The sequence below is a fragment of the Taeniopygia guttata genome, chromosome 9 (genome assembly GCF_048771995.1).
Source record: "Taeniopygia guttata chromosome 9, bTaeGut7.mat, whole genome shotgun sequence".
In the NCBI taxonomy this organism is placed as follows: domain Eukaryota; kingdom Metazoa; phylum Chordata; class Aves; order Passeriformes; family Estrildidae; genus Taeniopygia; species Taeniopygia guttata.
Genome location: NC_133034.1, coordinates 18995179 through 19012500, shown reverse-complemented (window position 1 = coordinate 19012500; position 17322 = coordinate 18995179). Strand labels below are relative to the sequence as shown.

General features: G+C 37.6%; 1 protein-coding gene and 1 long non-coding RNA gene across 8 annotated transcripts in view; one reads left to right on the top strand and one right to left on the bottom strand.

Moving 5' to 3' along the window:
* Positions 1-1072, bottom strand: part of LOC140684746 (uncharacterized) — a 1852-nt gene extending 780 nt beyond the window's left edge. The window contains exon 1 of the long non-coding RNA XR_012057471.1: positions 631-1072. This is a non-coding gene — a long non-coding RNA (uncharacterized lncRNA). The remainder of the gene's footprint in view (positions 1-630) is intronic.
* The window catches only part of LOC115496429 (uncharacterized), a 266317-nt gene that overhangs the window by 3072 nt on the left and 245923 nt on the right, over positions 1-17322 (top strand). The window lies entirely within an intron of this gene.

The window sequence follows — 17322 nt, the reverse complement described above, 5'->3', positions numbered from 1 at the left end:
TTTTAATCTATGTTGTGTCATCAATACCATCTTTAGAGTCCAAACCAGTCTGTGTTGGATACAGACATAGAAGTATGTGGTGGGGAATTTTTTTTTGTTTGAAAATGAAGAAATATCACAAATGAAAGATTTATGATCTACATAATACCATATACCTACATAATCTATCTCTGAAACATTTAATTTTTATGTTTTTGAGGAATTAAAATGTGTGCATCCTTCGTAAGATTGTTTTATCAAGTGTATTCAAAGAAACAGATGCTTTAAACTTTTAGCTATTTTATCTGGGGAAATAGTTTACTGTGTTTCATATGCCAGATAAGTATAGAATCTGTTTGGTTGTCAGTATTTGATGCTAAATACACCCACACGTAGTAAGTGCATCATAGTAAGTGCAGCATCAATGAACCGACAGGTTGATATCCACACTTCAGAGCTAGAGAAACACCAGCTGTAAATCTACGGGACCCTCAGTGACATCAGTACAACTGAGAGATTAATTTGTTGCTCTGACACATTCTATTCCTGGCTGTAGCTGCTCAGCACCACACTGAATACAGAGGTCAGTTATTTATTTACCTTCAGCCCAGTGCATTTTCAGTAAATTCTGTTCTCCTAGCAATCACTTACCACAGGATTTTTCTTCTTTTCACTCCTTTTGCTTGAAGAAGACTGCAGCCTGTCCTGTCTGTTATCACTTTCCAACTCTGAACCTGAGATGGGAGAGAGAGAAGAGAAGGAGCAGCACGCTGTTAATATAATATTTGTTGTTGAGCTGCTTTTGCATTACCTCCCACTGAGCAAAGCGTGAGCAGCATCAGTGGTGTCTTGTCTGCTTATCACTTTGGGGAGAGGAAAATTCCTCAGCAGCAGCCTGTGCTGTGTATGGCAGAAGTTAAAAATACGCCATGGTTGTGTTTCAGATTATGTTTTACAGTAGCCAACCAGGATCAGACTGTCCATCAAATGGCAGCTAGAAATACCTCTGACTGCAACTCTACTGAAAGCCTTATCAAACATGCAGAAATGCACACCAGTGTGCAGCATGGAGAGGTGCTTGCTTTTGCTTCTGCAGTTCATGAGGAGAGCTGCTGGATTTCTGCACTATGGCAATAGAGACGCTGCAGATAATTTTTACAGATGTCTCACAACGATCTGACTGAATACCAGAGTGCAAAATGGGAGATGGGCAAATGAACAAAAGGTGCTTTGCAAAATTTTGTTCAGGAGTAGCAGGTGTTGAAATTTCTAGATTAGATTATCGAAGCAATTGTATTCATTGCCAAATTCTTATTATTTTCAGATGCAATTGATTTGGGAAATATAAACTAATTTTTATCTTCAGTGTGTTTGCTAATATTATAATGACTTAGAATGCAACTCCCCAGTGTATTTGAAGCTCAGAGAAGAGACAGCATCATTAGCTGCCATAGACTAAAATATCTGGATGCAGTATAAAATAAAACAAGTGACTGTGCTTGGAATGAGCTCACAGGAACATGACAATTTTAAGCATAGACCTGCAAAATAAGTACATGGCAATAATGCATAGCATTGACAAATTGAAAAAATACTTTAAAGAAGATATTGAACTGAAAGAAACAAGTCTGCAGCAGCTCCAATCTGCTTTGGAACATGACTTGGAATTGGAAAAAATAGTGGAATTTATCAGTCTCCAGTTTAGTGTCTCATTTTGTTGCAGGCAGCATTTGTTACTAGGTGAAGTCACAACTTGCACAATTATTTGCATGGCTGTTGCTGGAAATGCAAAACAATCTTGATTGAATAAATCCCTATAATTCTGAAAAAGATAATGAAAGGGGCTATAAAAAAACCTCAGCCCTTATCAAGCAATGTGTGGCAAGTGGAATCAAAAACCTGAACAATGAAAGTAGAACACCTCCAGAACTTGTGAAATGTTGTATGTTTTCCTCCTTGGTTATTCATCTGTAATCAGGAACTGTGATGATGGTGATGATGATTTTTCTTTAAAATAGTGCCAATTCCCCACTTCTCTTGAAAAGGATTTCCCCATGATGTGCTCCATGGTATGAGATGCTGGTGCTTATTCACTTTACTAAAGAGTTTTTACACACCAGATAGCCTCACTATCAGTCTTCCCATAGTGGGAAAGCATCAGAAGCAGCAGAGGTCATAAAACATTTGTACCTCTTTATTTCAGAGATGAAATTTTGTGTATTATGAGTATTTTGAGTGGTACATGTTGATGCAATATTTAGTATTGTGCAAAATAGAGACAAGCAGCTTATTTTGTTTCAGCACCTCTTCAACCACTGGTCTGAGTGTCTACTACCATTACAGGGAGTCAGCAGAAAAGATAATTTTTTTCCTTCTTTTCTTTCCTTTCTTCCTTTCCTTCCTTTCTTTTCTTTCTTCATCTTATGGAAACACTGTCTTCATTAATGGAAAGAAGCAGATGATGAATCTGTACCCAATCTGCATTTATGCTTTCATGCACATAAAATTAATTACAGAACTAATAAACTCTTGTATATGCAAGTCTGCCAAATCCCTGAAACTTGGCACACTCCAGATGGAAACATAGGTGCAGTCAGGGTTAAGGTTTCCCATAGAGGCTTTGAAAAGAAAAAATTTGTGTTATGTGAAAGCATTGCACTGTAGTCTTAGCTGAAAATGAATAGAAGTTACTGAATTTTTTAGAGTAACGTGAACAGGGAAAAATACAGTAAAATACAACTAAATTGTTTACTAGAAAAGTCCTTCAGATTTCTTGATGATCTTGTGTATTTAGAAGAGATAATATTAAGAATCTATTACTGTATATATCCTTGTAGTTATTGTCTAAGAGTGTTCCCTGTGTTTATAGAGAGTTATGCAATTCTGCTTTATGATTTTTTTTTAATCTAAAGTACCACTCATGTTTAGTTCATGTCTTCAAAGTGCTTAGAGCAGTTTTAAAAGCAAAACAAAACAAAGTTACAAACCAATATTGTCTTTATTTAAAAACAACACCACAATTATGTTATGAAAGGAGGATAAAAGGCAAAATAGGATAAGAGTGCGACTATAAGGTCAGAGAGAACCAGAACCTTTGGTTTTGCCTTTAATTAATTATGAACATCAGTATATGTTTCTGTTGCGAATATTTTCTTGTAACCCTATTTTACTTCAAGCTATTGAACCTTAACAATGAATTTTGAGTTAGACTATAGTATAACAAAGTACTATTTGTTTATTACTAGCTGTAGTATTTAAAACAAAACAAAATCCCACCAAAGAGTTTTAGGAATACCAATCCTGTTGAGGTCTAGTGGAGACTTGTGGTCTTGAGTACCTTAATGCTTCCCAATTATTCCCCTGTAGTCTTGTCTTTTGTCAGCAATGCCCATAACTGACACATCCCATTTGTGCATACACAGCATACATTGGCCTTCATAGCTTTTTTAAACATACTGGATTTCCAAACATAGTGGGTTTAAGTACCACAGGAAAGAGAGTTGTGCATAATGGTCAGCAAAATAATCTTCTCACTAGAAAAGCTGAGAAAAATATTAGGAAGGAGAAGAAATATTTTCAAATCAAATTTGTAATTATGGAGCCAGTGAAGCAGAGGTACAAGCAAGTAGCTTGAAAAGGAAGAAAGTGCAAAGAAGACATCTGAGTCATAGAACATTTCTTAAAGATTCTGTAAATGTGGGAGGGATAATTTGGGATCTACTGATTACATGAGTGGAAAAAAGTAAATGAAGAGCTTTGAAAATGAGAGAACTTTAAGAGATGTTAGAAATAATCAGAAAAGTTCATGTTTTTGTCACAAAACCCAGTCTTTATCTATATTAAAAATAAATGTTTAACCAAGACTTTTAGAATAGATTTATTTTCCCCTCCTGCCCTGAAACAGGAATAGTCTCCTGCAGTGAGAGTGCAGAAGATTAAAACATCCAGAACCTCTACTCACTTCCTGTTGCATATTTTGACTGCTGAACCTTTGCAGTAACGTAGATGTGGAGATCTCAGTTGTGGTGGGAATGGATCATTGATGTTCCTTGGACACACTTAAACACTTCTGCTCTAAAGCTTCAATCAGTCACAGCCAGGGAACATTTTGCCTATGCTATTTATGTTATGGTCTGAGAAAATGAAAAGCAAATGTAACCTACATGGGTTTGCAGCAGAAATGGTGATCTTCCCTTCTCCCACCCTGGAAAAGAAGAAATACTTTTCCAGAAGTGCAGTGGGTCTGGATGTGGGGTGTGACTGTCACTGCCACAGTGACCACACTGAGGGAACAGCTCTGCAGCAGGAATGTGGCCCAGAGTCCCTGCTGAGGTAACAAGGTGACTGATGGTGACTGATAGCCTTGACCAGGGACAAGCTGGTTTATGGCTCTTCAAATCAACTTTCTACATGATTTGCTTAGCCAGTAAAACGGGAGTTATGCAATAAAGGATTCAAAACTAAGTAAAATGTGAAAAAAGTCCCACGGGGAAATTCTCACTTTTTTTTTTCAAGGATTATTTTCACTTTTAGTAGTTTCTGGAGGCTCAGGAAGACAAAATTGTTTTGTGATAGTGGATGACAACTAACTTCTGATTAATGCAAATGATGATTTATGCAATAATTTGATTTAGCCAGGTAGAAATTTATTAATTTTTAAAAAGTATTTCAGCATCTCATTTATGTTCCAGTTTATTGTGTTGCAGTAAGTTATCAGAGATGTTCTTGGGTTTGAACTGAACCTTATTAAAATTTTGCTTCTAATCAAAGAGACAAAATGATAATTTATTGAAACATTCATTTTGAGGCACAGATACATGTAAGTGGCTCTCTGAAGAGAAGACTGAAAACTGCTGGGATTGAAATAATGTAATGATCTGTTCTTTTACAAGAGGTACTAGACAACAATTACACAACTATCCCTAATTTCTTTTTTGTGTATCATAGAATCATTTAGGTTGGAAAAGACCTTTAACACACAATACACTTTATCTTTAGAACTTTCACCAGTACAAGCCCTACAAAAATTCTGAGATTTTGCAGTCAGTGTGTCTTTGGGTCTGGGTTTTTTTGTTTTTTTTTTTTTCTAAAATAGACAGAGGCCAATCACTCTTCTTTTCTTGCTTAATTCCTGCCAAAGATCTTCCAGGTCTTGCATTTTGATTAATTATTTACAATATCCTATTCAAAAAGTTACATAACAGTTCTATGTAACATTTTCTCTTTTTTTCCAGACTGCTTTCCAGGACTGCTCTTATATTAAGAGTTGGTAAATTACAAACTAAGAATTAATGCAGTAGCACTCTCAGTCTGTGATTTATTTTTGCCCCATATTTGTTAGAAGCATAAGGAAGTAATTTAAATGAATACTAACACTGACATATTCTATCACTGTACATCTCAATTTTGTCTCATTTCATGGCAGGGCTCAGAAGCATGGCCATTGCTGTATTTTAACTACAAATTCTGCCCACTTGCTGAAACTGCAGATTTTGTAGTGCAAGAGGTCAGACCAGATGATGGTACAGGTGTCTGGAAACTTATTAGTTAAGTTGTAACCTCACATGGGAAAGATCTATCTAAAAATGAATTATTTATGCATGTTTGGAATTTCAATAGTGTTTGGTTGTGTTACAAAGAGAAGGCTAAAGAGACTGTGCATCTACAAAAGTATCAGCTTTCCCAGATCATCACCTTTCTACAGAATACCTTCCCAGTGGTTCTGCTTTTATCACTGCCTAAGGCACAAGGCACTAATGCAAACCCTACAGAGGTAAACAGGAGATTTTTAGATTAAATGCAGGTTACCTGGTGTCAAAGTGATGTGTAGTCTTAGCAACAGTTTTCTGGGGGTTTGTAGTTTTTAGGAAGCTTTGCAATTCAAACAAGAAACAGGGAGCCATTGAAAGAATTCTGAATGTACACCTATTCTTTTTTTTTATTACTTTATACAATTATTTCATACCATGCTTTTACCTTACTTTTATGAGGTGGACTATGACTTAGCTGTATTGGAAAAGGGAAGCAAAACAGCTCCAGCTCCTTCAGCTGTAGTAAAAAAATTACTTTTACTAAACTTTATAGCTTTATAATTTGAAACCCTCAGCAGATCCAGGAGGGAAGTAGAACCTCTTGACAAGAGAAGTCATGGCAGTGGAGTGTGCAGGGTCAGTACAGCTACAGTGCATTTTATTACTCAGTTCTGTTTGTTTCTATTCTGAACCAGGTACCTAAGGTGAAGGAGTCACCAGAAAGCTTTTTAGGGGCAGCATTAGCTATGAAAAAGAAGATAAGCTCAGATACTCCTGGGTGTGCTGGGTACTATGAAAATGATGCACAGTCCTTTGCTGTAGCACAGAATTTGTCTGTGACCTCAACTCGCTCGGGTGGAGCTTCCATTCAATTGAATTCAGTGATAATTGTGCCATTTAAATGGTGCTGGGATTTCTCTTCTGTTTTTCTTCTTTTTCTGGTAATTTCTCTGCATAAAAAATGAGAGAGATGGGAAAGTTGTTGCTTCTTCAGGATGTTGTGAATATAACAGTGTGTAGGATATATGTAAGGTGGTAGGGTTGCCCAAATGAATAAGGCTTACATGCAATATCCAACAGCAATTGAATAAAATAAATCTGATCCAAGAATCCTTGTGAAAATACATGATCTCAACTTCTTTCCTGTATCATTTCTGTATCACCCTGATATCAATGTCTTTTTCTTCGGAATTATTTCTCTTTAGATTAACTCTGTATTAACCAGTCCATTGTGAGCTGCCTGGGCACTCATGTTTTGGTCCAGTAGCATTGTTAGCTGTGATCAGCTACTGATATAAGTGAAGCAGTGACACCTTTAGGTGTAAGAATTTTTAAAAATTGAGTTGCCTTCAGGAATATGTGGGCTTTACACAAAGACTTTTGCACCCCAAAATATGTATTTTGCTCCCAATCATAATAGCTGGTTATGATAATATCTCTTCCTGTATATTTTGCATATTTACCTAGAAATGTATTTCTTTCTCAACATTTGTGATACTAATGCATAATTTTCTTTGTTAAAAACTTTCCTTCAGCTGCTTTTTTTCAGCTTTTGACATATGGATTAGTGTTTAAAATATCATCTAGACATTTTGAAGTTTAAATGAGCCAGTTTTGCTGGATTGTTTCTCTGTATTGAGGTTCTCAATACATGTTTCTCTGTATTGAGTTTCTTGGCACTCTCATGCCCCTTGTATTAGGATTCCTGCTGATGGATCTTGATTTTTATAAAACTCTAATGCAAACCAGACAATGAAAATCTACTTATTTTCTGCTTTGTCACTTAAAATTGGGAATTCTATTTATACAGAATATAACTCACTATAGTTTTTTGAAAGTGTTATGTAATTCTAATTCTTGTCTATTGATGCTGTCATTTTAATAATTGCTCATTAACAGGAATATCAACTGCATCTTGTGTTTCTGTAATCAGAACTGAAAATAGTATATATTTGGGGTTGGACTGTTAATGGTCACTTACAGAAGTCAAAAGTCAGAGGAAGAGTGTGGAAAATGCTGGCATCCTAATCTTTCACCTCAATCACTGCAAGAATCTCTGATGTACAGACATAGAGCATGGCTAAACTGGATCTTACATCCTCAGATGTTTTCTGAGGTAAGTGCTGATGTGGATGATCGTAACATCTGAGTTTGCTGACTATTCAGAAGTCATATGATAAATCTTCAGCTGATGGAAATGACCAGTTAAGAGAGGATGGTTGTCTCTTTTCTCTTTGAAGTGATAGTTGAAGTTCTTTATATATATATATATATATATACATACAAGTTGTATCTTTCTTTAAAAAATACATAAAAGGGTTCCATCTCAGGAGCCACCCATATTGCTCTTACAGTGTGTACCCCTGATACTGCTGCTCTGATTGCTGTTTCCCAACTGCCATCCTTGGAATGTCAGCACGTACAATCAACTGCTTTCTTTTCCTCTAGACTTTCAGATTTAGTGAGCATTTTTCCCCCCTTCCCCCTCCTCTGCTTGGATTTCTTTCCAGTGGTTCCCCTCCCCCTCTTCTTTAGTTTACAGACTTCTTCAATGCTTTTTTCCTGTGCTGATTGCAGGAACACCCACCTTTCTGTGGTTTTAGTGGAGCCTTTCATGCTCTTTTCTCTGTACCAGCCCTCTAACCAGATATTTAGGCCAATTATTCTGTTCAGTTTCATTATTCTGCTTCCACAACTACAGTAATAGCCCACTTGAAAGATCACTTGGCTGCTTTCACTGTTGAGGCTGCTTGCTAGTTCCCAGAATGGCATCTTCACATCCTGTGATCTTCTGTCACTTTTTTTTCCCTCCTGAGTTTTATTTAAATTTAAAAAAGGGTGGGGGGTTAAAAGGAAAACCACACACATATAAATGAGCAGGGGGACAAAAAGAAGGCCAGCTATCAAATACGTGCTTTAAGGAAGGGAAATTCCAACACTGTCAGTTTGCAGGAGACACTGAATATCAAATACCATTATTCAGTAAATTTTCTACAACAGGACTGACTAAAATTCCCATTGAGATTTCCTAGAAACAGCTTTGCCTGCTCTTTGTTTTGCAGTCACAGAATATGAATTTCACCTACAGCTAAGAAATGGCACCCAGTAAACCTTTTCTGGTATTATGTCCGTGGCCACCCATATGAAAAAATATCACTTCAAAAGTCTCTAAGTACAGGTGTTTAAAGGGTGTGTAGACACTTCACATGATAAATTTGGAATCACAGTGTTCATGTCTCCCAGATTACACATATCATTTAAATTTAACTTAGGGTTTTAAAAAAATTTAACTTTTCTGCCTCCTTTTCTCTTGCTTCTTGTTTCCCTTTCATCTTCTAATTTTATCACTTTTGTGTGAAATTACTTGTCTCCTTCACCCTTATCTCTTGTGAATTAGAAGACTGAAGATATCCAGAAATATTTCATGCTTGTTTCTTTTGTGACAGTTACCACCAGATGAGAATTTTAAGACTGGATCCCGATTGTTTTGTCTTGATAAACGTCCCTTATGGTAAATATAGGTTGTGTTGTTCTTAATACTGGAATTATTTTTCTAAGGTAAGAACTGTGCATTGTTATTGAACAACAGAGTAATCTTTTCAACAAATTTAATGCAATTTGTTTGTATCCATTCCAGCCTTTTTTTCTCCTCCCATAAATAACACTTTTTTAATTGGGCAGCAAAACAGAGGTGCCTTGGGGTAGAGATTTTCTTTCCCCCAAATATTGTATCAAACACCAGAATGGTACCTTATATTTCTAAAAGAGAAAACAAATCCAAATAATAACAACAAAATTAAAAAATAACAAAAAATTGCATCTGTGAAGAACATAACTCATTGCCCCTTGTGCAGATGGTATGAAACTACAGCGTGCTTGAATGACCAGGAATTTCTTGCTGTAAGTTCTTTAATTACCTTAACTTTTAGAAGTTTTTTATGTCTGTCCTGCAATGAGAGAAAATGTGAGCCTGCAGCTGTAGCAAATACCTTGCTGCCAGTGCTGGGGGACAGGGGAGGGTCAGCCCCACACAGGAGCTCTTCCCACGTGAGCCCAGTGATGAAATGAGCCCTTGTCAGGATCAGGGATAAATTACCCACCTGGGAAGGTGCAAACAAAAATTCCTTTGCTATTCTCTGTACTGTATCAATCCAGAAGATCTGTCACTCCAGCACCTTTCCAGCCCATCATCTAAAGAAAACACTGAGAATTCTGAATTTCTATAATTGTTCTGATGCACACAATGAAAAGGTTTTCTATAATGAGGGGGCTGGTATAAATCACATACAACAAACTGTTTCCAGTGAAAGGCTTCATGTCCTGGGAAAAGGTGGGTGCTTTTTCTATGGAAAATAGTCAGTGCCCACTCCTATACTTCTGAAGTCATTACTCCATTTCACTTTGATATTTTACAGCAAAAATAATTTTTTTCCAAATTCAGAAGGAAGAACTTTTGGCCCTTTATTTTTAATGACATGCTGAACTAGAAAATAAGATGCAAGCCATGTTCAACTACATAAAGGTAACAAATTATTAGCTTTTTTTTTAGAAATATACTTAGATAAAAGAATAATCCCTCTATCTCTCTATATTTCAGAAACTTGTGATCCACAATCTCATTTCAAATCCCAGATATGAAAACCAAAGGGTTATGTACCTAAAATAACTTTGTGGTTCTATATTTATCTTTGAGGAAAGAAATGGTTTGTGGAGAGAAGTGAGGATAGGGCCCAGGCCAAGGAATTCTGTGTATTCAGTGGATCTTGCTGATTAACTGTACCAGTATCTTCTTAAATTTTCTAATTAAAAGCAATTCATATGATTTATTGAAGCTTCCCATGTGTTTGACAAACATAACATTTGAATACTTTTTCCTATTAAATCAAATTTGTTCCTAGTATATCTCCAAATTACAGTGCCTAAACTTCTAGATGGATAATGAAGTGCATATTCTTGAGGTTATGTTTTTGCATAGATAAAAAAACATATTTGCTGTGATCATTTATTATGCGAGGTGTGTAATGCCACTTTAACATATTTTTGTTCAAATACTAATTGCTCCATCTATGTCTACACATTAAAGGGAGCCATGCTAGAGTGAGGACATACATTTTTCTGGTTTATTATAATTTGTCAGCAATAATCCTTTTATTTTTCCTGACCTGTCCTTATTTGCTGTGCTGAACCATTCTGAGATCTGTTTTCTCAAGGCAATGCTTTGTGCTGTGGTTTCATCCATCAGTTCCTGTACCTAGTGCACATGAGTCTGCCAGGTTCTGTTGCAGTGCTCCTTTTTAAAGAATCTCAAGTGAATCCTAACACAGTGAGCAAAAGGACCTTTCCTTTCCCTCTGTGATTTCAGAACAGGAGCACACTCTCTGCAGGCAGCATCTCCAGCCACTGGGATTGCCTATTACTATTTTCAGCCTTTTGGGAGGCTATATATATATATATATATATATATACTTATTCTGTGTTTCTAGGCTTAAGTAGAAGACATAAATGCCCTGGCAAGTTGTCTTTGTACTCTTCCACACTGTTCTTTTGTGGGATTTACTTCAGACCATAATCTACTAGTTCTCTATGTTGTAAAATCTTGTCTCAGAGTAGTGGAGAAGGATGGCAGAAAATAAAGGACCTTACTTTTCAGCAGCAGCTAAAGATATATTTTAAATTTTTCTGTTCAAGGCTTGTGAGGAACATTCAGGGAATATCCAGCAGTCTGGCACTCTGAGTGAGCTGTGTGTCCATGGAGAGCGTGTTCTGGACCAAGTTTATCCTGGAGACATGAAGAGCTGTCCTGGGAGGGCTGCAGGTTGAGGAGGGACCCAGGCTGGGGCAGGGGAAACCTGTGGGGAGGGAAGGAGCAGCAGAGTGGAGCTGCCAGGAAGGGACCACAGCCCCCCTTCCCATGAGGAATGCAGTGGTGCCAAGTTTTCTTGGCAATGCTGATTTCATACATTTGCCAAATGCAATTTTACCTGAGCAGTTTCCCATCCAAGACACCTTTTTGACAGCATAGTAAAATTACCAGAGGTCTCTGACAAGCACATTATAATTCTCAGTGAATATAAACTTTTACAAATGATTGATTGGGAGCTGGCTAAATTATCTGTTGTGACATCAAGCAATCTGGTGATTTTGTCACTGCACAGAAAATGGCAAAACCCTTTGAATTCATTATCCCATTAAAATTGTCCAAAGGTACAGCCTGACCCTGCTGGGAATGCTGTTTAGTTGCCAGGTGTGCATGTGGGTGTCTGATCCTGTGTGGTTTGCAAGGGGACAACCCCGTGTCCCAGGGGTGGAAAAGGAGTCCCACAGCACCTCTTCCTCCCCAGTTATCACTGACATGTGCCCTGGCAGGGCTGTTTCTCTACCTCTTTTTCCTCAGTGCTGAGAGGAAAACCTCTCCAGGCAGTGTTTTACCCATTCTTGAATTCATTTTTGGGACTGGTTGTGGCTGGTGGGAACCAGCGGTGTCCAGGCAGACCCCACTGCCCTCACCACCCACACTCTGTACAGGTGGTGCTGCTCTCTCCTTCCCTAAGCTGAAAAGGAATTGTTTTTCTAACCTAATGCTTGTTTTGAAAGCTGGGTTACAGAGGAAGGAGGGGTGGCCTTAGGAATTATCATTATAGCTGATGATGGCAGGAGGTACCATTGCACTGATATTGAAAGGAGGCCAGGAAAAAAAATTCCCAATGTTTTTGAAGGAGCTGAAGCTGTATGAGGTAAATATATGTATGTAAAAAAATGTATGAGGAGTGGCTGAGGCCACTGGGTCTGTTCAGCCTGGAGAAGAGACTGAGCTCAGACCTCATGGGGCTCTGCAGCTTCTTCACACGGGACGTGGAGGGGCAGGTACCAATCTCTTCTCTCTGGTGGCCACTGTTAGAACTTGAGGGAATGGCATGGAGCTGAGTTGGGGGAGGTTTGGTTGGACGCAAGGAAAATGTTTTTAAAATGTTCTTCACCCAGAGAGTGGTTGGGCAGTGGAGCAGGGTCCCCAGGGAAGTGGTCACAGCCAGGCCTGAGAGGGCTCAAGGAGCAGAGGGTGTGAATCCTGGGGTGTGTGTGCGGGGCCAGGAGCTGGACTCATGATCCTTGTGGGTCCCTTCCCACTCAGCATGATCCATGTTCTATTTTCTGTCTCTGTGCTTGATAGAGACACCATGCCTATAATTATAATTAGGCATGCTACTTCCATATACCTTAAAAGTTTTAAATACTTGAAAAATTTAAAAACAAAGCTCGGCATAAGATCTTCAGATCAAACATTTCTGTGGCTGTTCTTAACCCTTGAATTCTTCATGCAAGGAAAACAGGCCTCTTTTATGATACAGAAATCTACTGGAGACCAAAACTTTCTCATAAAAGATTAGTAACAGAAATAACTGAAGTTTTATGGATTATGGGATAAGAACAGACATTACCTCAAGTGCCCAGGGAATGTAAAATTTGGCATGGTAATCAGAAAGATGGTTAAATTCATCATTCTGATGTCAAACTGCTGTTCCAGTCACAATTTAAAAAACAGCAAAATCTTTTTAATTCATTAATGTGATGAAATTGTTCAAAGAAACATTAACACAGTCTTTGTGGAGGAATTAGAGTTCAATGATAATGACTGAAACTCTGCTAAAATACAACCATCCCAATGTGTGTTATTTCTTTAATATATGCTGTGAAAATGTTTGGAAGATGCTCAAGATCCAGAGGAATACTAAGGATAAAAATTCTGTTCTAAATTTCTTTTTTAAATAATAAGAATAAAAAATATTATGAAAAAAAAAAAGTAAAGCAGACTTTGCAATTTCTTTTGCAGACCCTGTTGTCATTCTTTGGCTGGGATTTCCATAGAGAGGATATGGGAAAAGACCAGTGCCAGTAGGAAGGAGAAAAGGTGTTTTCATGTGTGATGAATTTAAACACCGGAAGGAGTCAGAAAGCTTAATGGGATTATTTTGTGGTGTTTTTTCTGTTTTGGGTTTTGTTTTGTTTATTTGTTTGTTCTGTTTTATTTTTTCTTCATAAGGATTATGTTTGCTTTGGTAATCTAAGAAATTTCCAAAGGATCTGCAAACTCTTAAACTTATAGTTACAGAAAGTTTTTTAAGTGTTATTTTCATCATACTTCCCAAGAAGTACACTCTTTAGCTAAATTAATTTTTGGGTTTTTTAAACTATGAATTTCTGTTTACAATTACCCTTGTTAGCCCTTACATACAGGTGAGAAAACATACTACACCTGTAAGTACATTGTATTAGAAATGCATGATAATTATCTCAGCCTTACCCATGGCAGAAACATGTAAGACTGAGACCTTGTTATCTATTATTTCACATCTACTTAACTTTATCAAAAGGTTTGAACAATATTGCAGCTTATGGGATGCTAATTTATTTTGTTTAAAATGTTTGATAATTTTCTTGGTTCTTTGCTTGCAAAGCTATTAGTTCTCTTCTGGCATTTGCAAACTTTTTTTAATGCTCTCTTTTTTCTTAGTCATTTAACAACTTGATTTGTTGATTTGTGATCTGAACATTTTGCCTGGTCAAATGGTGTTACCTCCCAAATTTGGTGAATATGGCATATTAATATTGAGATGTTTGGGTTTATACAGCCAAGTTAGAACATAAATACTTTTTTTCCTGCTTACTACATGAAGGGTAAAATGCACTTTGTTGCCAAATGTCTGGACATCTTTCTTGTACTCGAAGGCTGCATGTTGAGAGACCCCCTACCTTGGTGGTGGAGCCTTGGTTTCAGTGTTTGGGAGGCTTGAAGTGATCACCTTGAATAACTTCCACAGAATCTCCTTCTGGGTTGTTGGGAATTGTGTGGGCATAGAGGAGGTTAAACTCTGTGATGACGTGCACTCTCCCAGAGGCACTCTCAGTGAATTCCCAGTCCCTCTGCTCTCTCTTGCATCATGAAAGACACTTGTTTAGTCACAGCAAGACTGGATGAAGTCTATTTTAAGTGATTACTCTAGAAATTACATCCCTCTTTCTTACTCTAGCTCACTTTCTTTGGTTCTTATCTCTGATATTAAAGGTCCAGGAGAGTATTTTCATTCATTTAAATGAACTCAGAATGTCCTGTCTTCTTTTCTCCCTCAGTGGAAGTGTGTGTTTAATGTTTTCATACCTGTGTGGGATTTTCTTTTCTGTATCATTTTCTGAAGGGCATTCAAGCACATTCATTCTATTCTTGTGGACAAGTAAGGCATATAAATACTCTTATCCATTTAATAATGTAAGTGCTGCTCTTTGACATCAGCAAGGTGAGTTCTATTTCCTATTTCTGGTTGAGGTTTGTTACCTGCTCAAGCTCCTTTAGGACAACAATTTGGGAAAATGGGAATATCATAGCTGCTGCCATGTACTGGTGAGCTTTCAATGTCACCAACAAGGAGCTTCTTGTCGGAGGATGGACTGTAGAACAGAGACAGTGCTGAAGGCAATCTTACCCCTGAGGAGTTGCAGCTGTACTAATTACCAAAGAGCAGGAACAGCCTTGCCTTTAATAGGGCACAGCTGTGTCCAATAAAGATGGTCCAATAAGGATGGGAGTTATGAAATAGGGGGTTAGCTGGTTGAGAGGGGGTTGGAGTCAGTTGGATGTGCTGTGGGACAGAGGGGGTCAGGTGTTCATGTTAGGGACAGGAAGGGTTAGTGTGTGCTGCTATGGACAGAGGGGGTCCGGTGTTTGTGACAGGAAGAAGTCAGCCAGCCAAGCAGAAGGAAGAGAAAAGAAGTCAGTGCTGCCAGGAGCTGCCCATGAGAACATACAGAGAGAAGTTATGAAAGTTTTACGGTAAGATAACAAATTAACAGTGACAGTCAGCTCCCATCCACCAGCCATTGGAGCCAAGCCCCAATGCTGACAGCTTCTGCTCTGATTCTGGGAGCAGAGGCCAAATTCCTTCTGCTGACAAACCAGAGCTGGAAAAGGTGTGTGCTTTTTCTATGCAAAATAGTCAGTGCCCACTCCTATGCTTCTGAAGTCATAACTCCATTTCACTTTGACATTTTACAGCAAAAATTATTTTTTTTTCCTGCATTGCAAAACACTGTGTCAGTGAGGAGCAGTGCACTGATAGAATGTGATGGATTGGCCTGGTTTCTCACAAGTGCAGTAATATACTCTCCTCCCTGCTCAAGAGCTGAAACTAATGCCCAGCTAAGCTGCCAACTTCAGTGTCCTGCTTAATGAGTTTGGTGACTTCAGCCCTCCAAAGGTGTCTTTTATTAAATTAGAAGCTCCCACAGCTGATAATAGCTGATAACTGCAATATTTGTTGATAACACCATATGGATAAAAAATTAGCACTAAATGGGCACACAGACTGAAACAACCTAGAAGTATTTATAATTATATTAAATCAATATTCAAAATCTGAGCTGCATAGGAAAGGGTTTTTTTTTTTGTTAACTTCTTGAGGTTTTTCTCATGGAGTAGGATAAAATTATGTTTGAGGTAACATTGTTGTCTAACTTATGTTTTATTAAATTCAAATAAATTTAATTCACTATTTTGCTGACTGTTATGGACCCTTGTAAAAATACATTTAAAAAACCTGCACTCTACTCAGGGTGTGTGTTTGTCCAGCATGCAGGTAATGCACACAAAGTTCTCTGGATGCTTTCTGCTCCTCCACATTGGCTTTCAAAGCATGTGTATAATTATGTGTCTGTGTTGTCATGGTAATTGAACCTGCAATTGTCAGGATGTGGAAATCACTTGTGTGAGGCTGGAACAGAGAATTCCAATTAAAGATAACCATGAGACCATACTGTTAGTTTAAGTTTGACATGGACAGAGGTTATTAGGAGAGGGATCTTTATTTCATTTGCTTAAGTAGTATCTAATACTTCTCAAGAATTAGGATTGCTCCCCATTGTGTCTTCATGTATTGGAATAACTCCTTCAGGCTATTGGTGCAGATTTTTATAATGTATGGGGATTTTTGACTTGATGCTGTAATCCTTTATGAGAAGGTTAATTCTCATTCCATAAGTTCAAAGGCACATGCAATGAAGTTTCATGTTTGGGTCATGCAGCTGAAAGTTCAGAAGGGAAAGGAGAAGGTTTAGGAAGAGAGCTAAAAAAGTGCTACTACCCCTTGGAATAAAAATGGGACAGGGACATAACTGAATCTGTTTGGCTTAGACAGTGTTCTGGCTTTATAAAATTTTGAGAAAAAGTAACTTTAAATCTTGACTTATTTAATAGGTTTCACAGGATTTGGTAAAATTTATATTTTCAGCTACTTTTGTGGTTTATGATTACCATAAGATAAAGTAAGTGGAAAAGAGTCTGGGAAAAAATTCAAGAAATTATCTTATGTACAGAATCTAACTAAACCATTCTTGGCAGACACTTTTCTAACTGGTTTTCAAAGCTACATAGGATTTTTTTATTTTCCTTGCAGGTTTGTCTTTAATTCTGCAAAGTTTTTTTTTAATGTTTAACTCAAAGATCTACTTTTAGAATAGAAGTGCATATTTTTGTTATATAATGATGTTTTTTGAGGTCTTTTTTAGAATAAGGTCCAATGTTTCAGTCTTGCAGATTGTTTTCTAGACTGCTGCTCTTACAAATTACCATCATTTTTTAATCTGCAGCCACTGTCCACAGCTGAACAGTAATCTGTCAAAAGCAGGTAAAGCAAAGAGATGATTTCAAATGGCATTCAGTGCCTGCTTTATTCGGGCTATGAGGCTTCCAGTATGATACCTGCTTTTATTGGCAATAGCTTTGTGGATTCAGGCTTAGCTTCTGATCCAGATCCTTTAGTGCAGA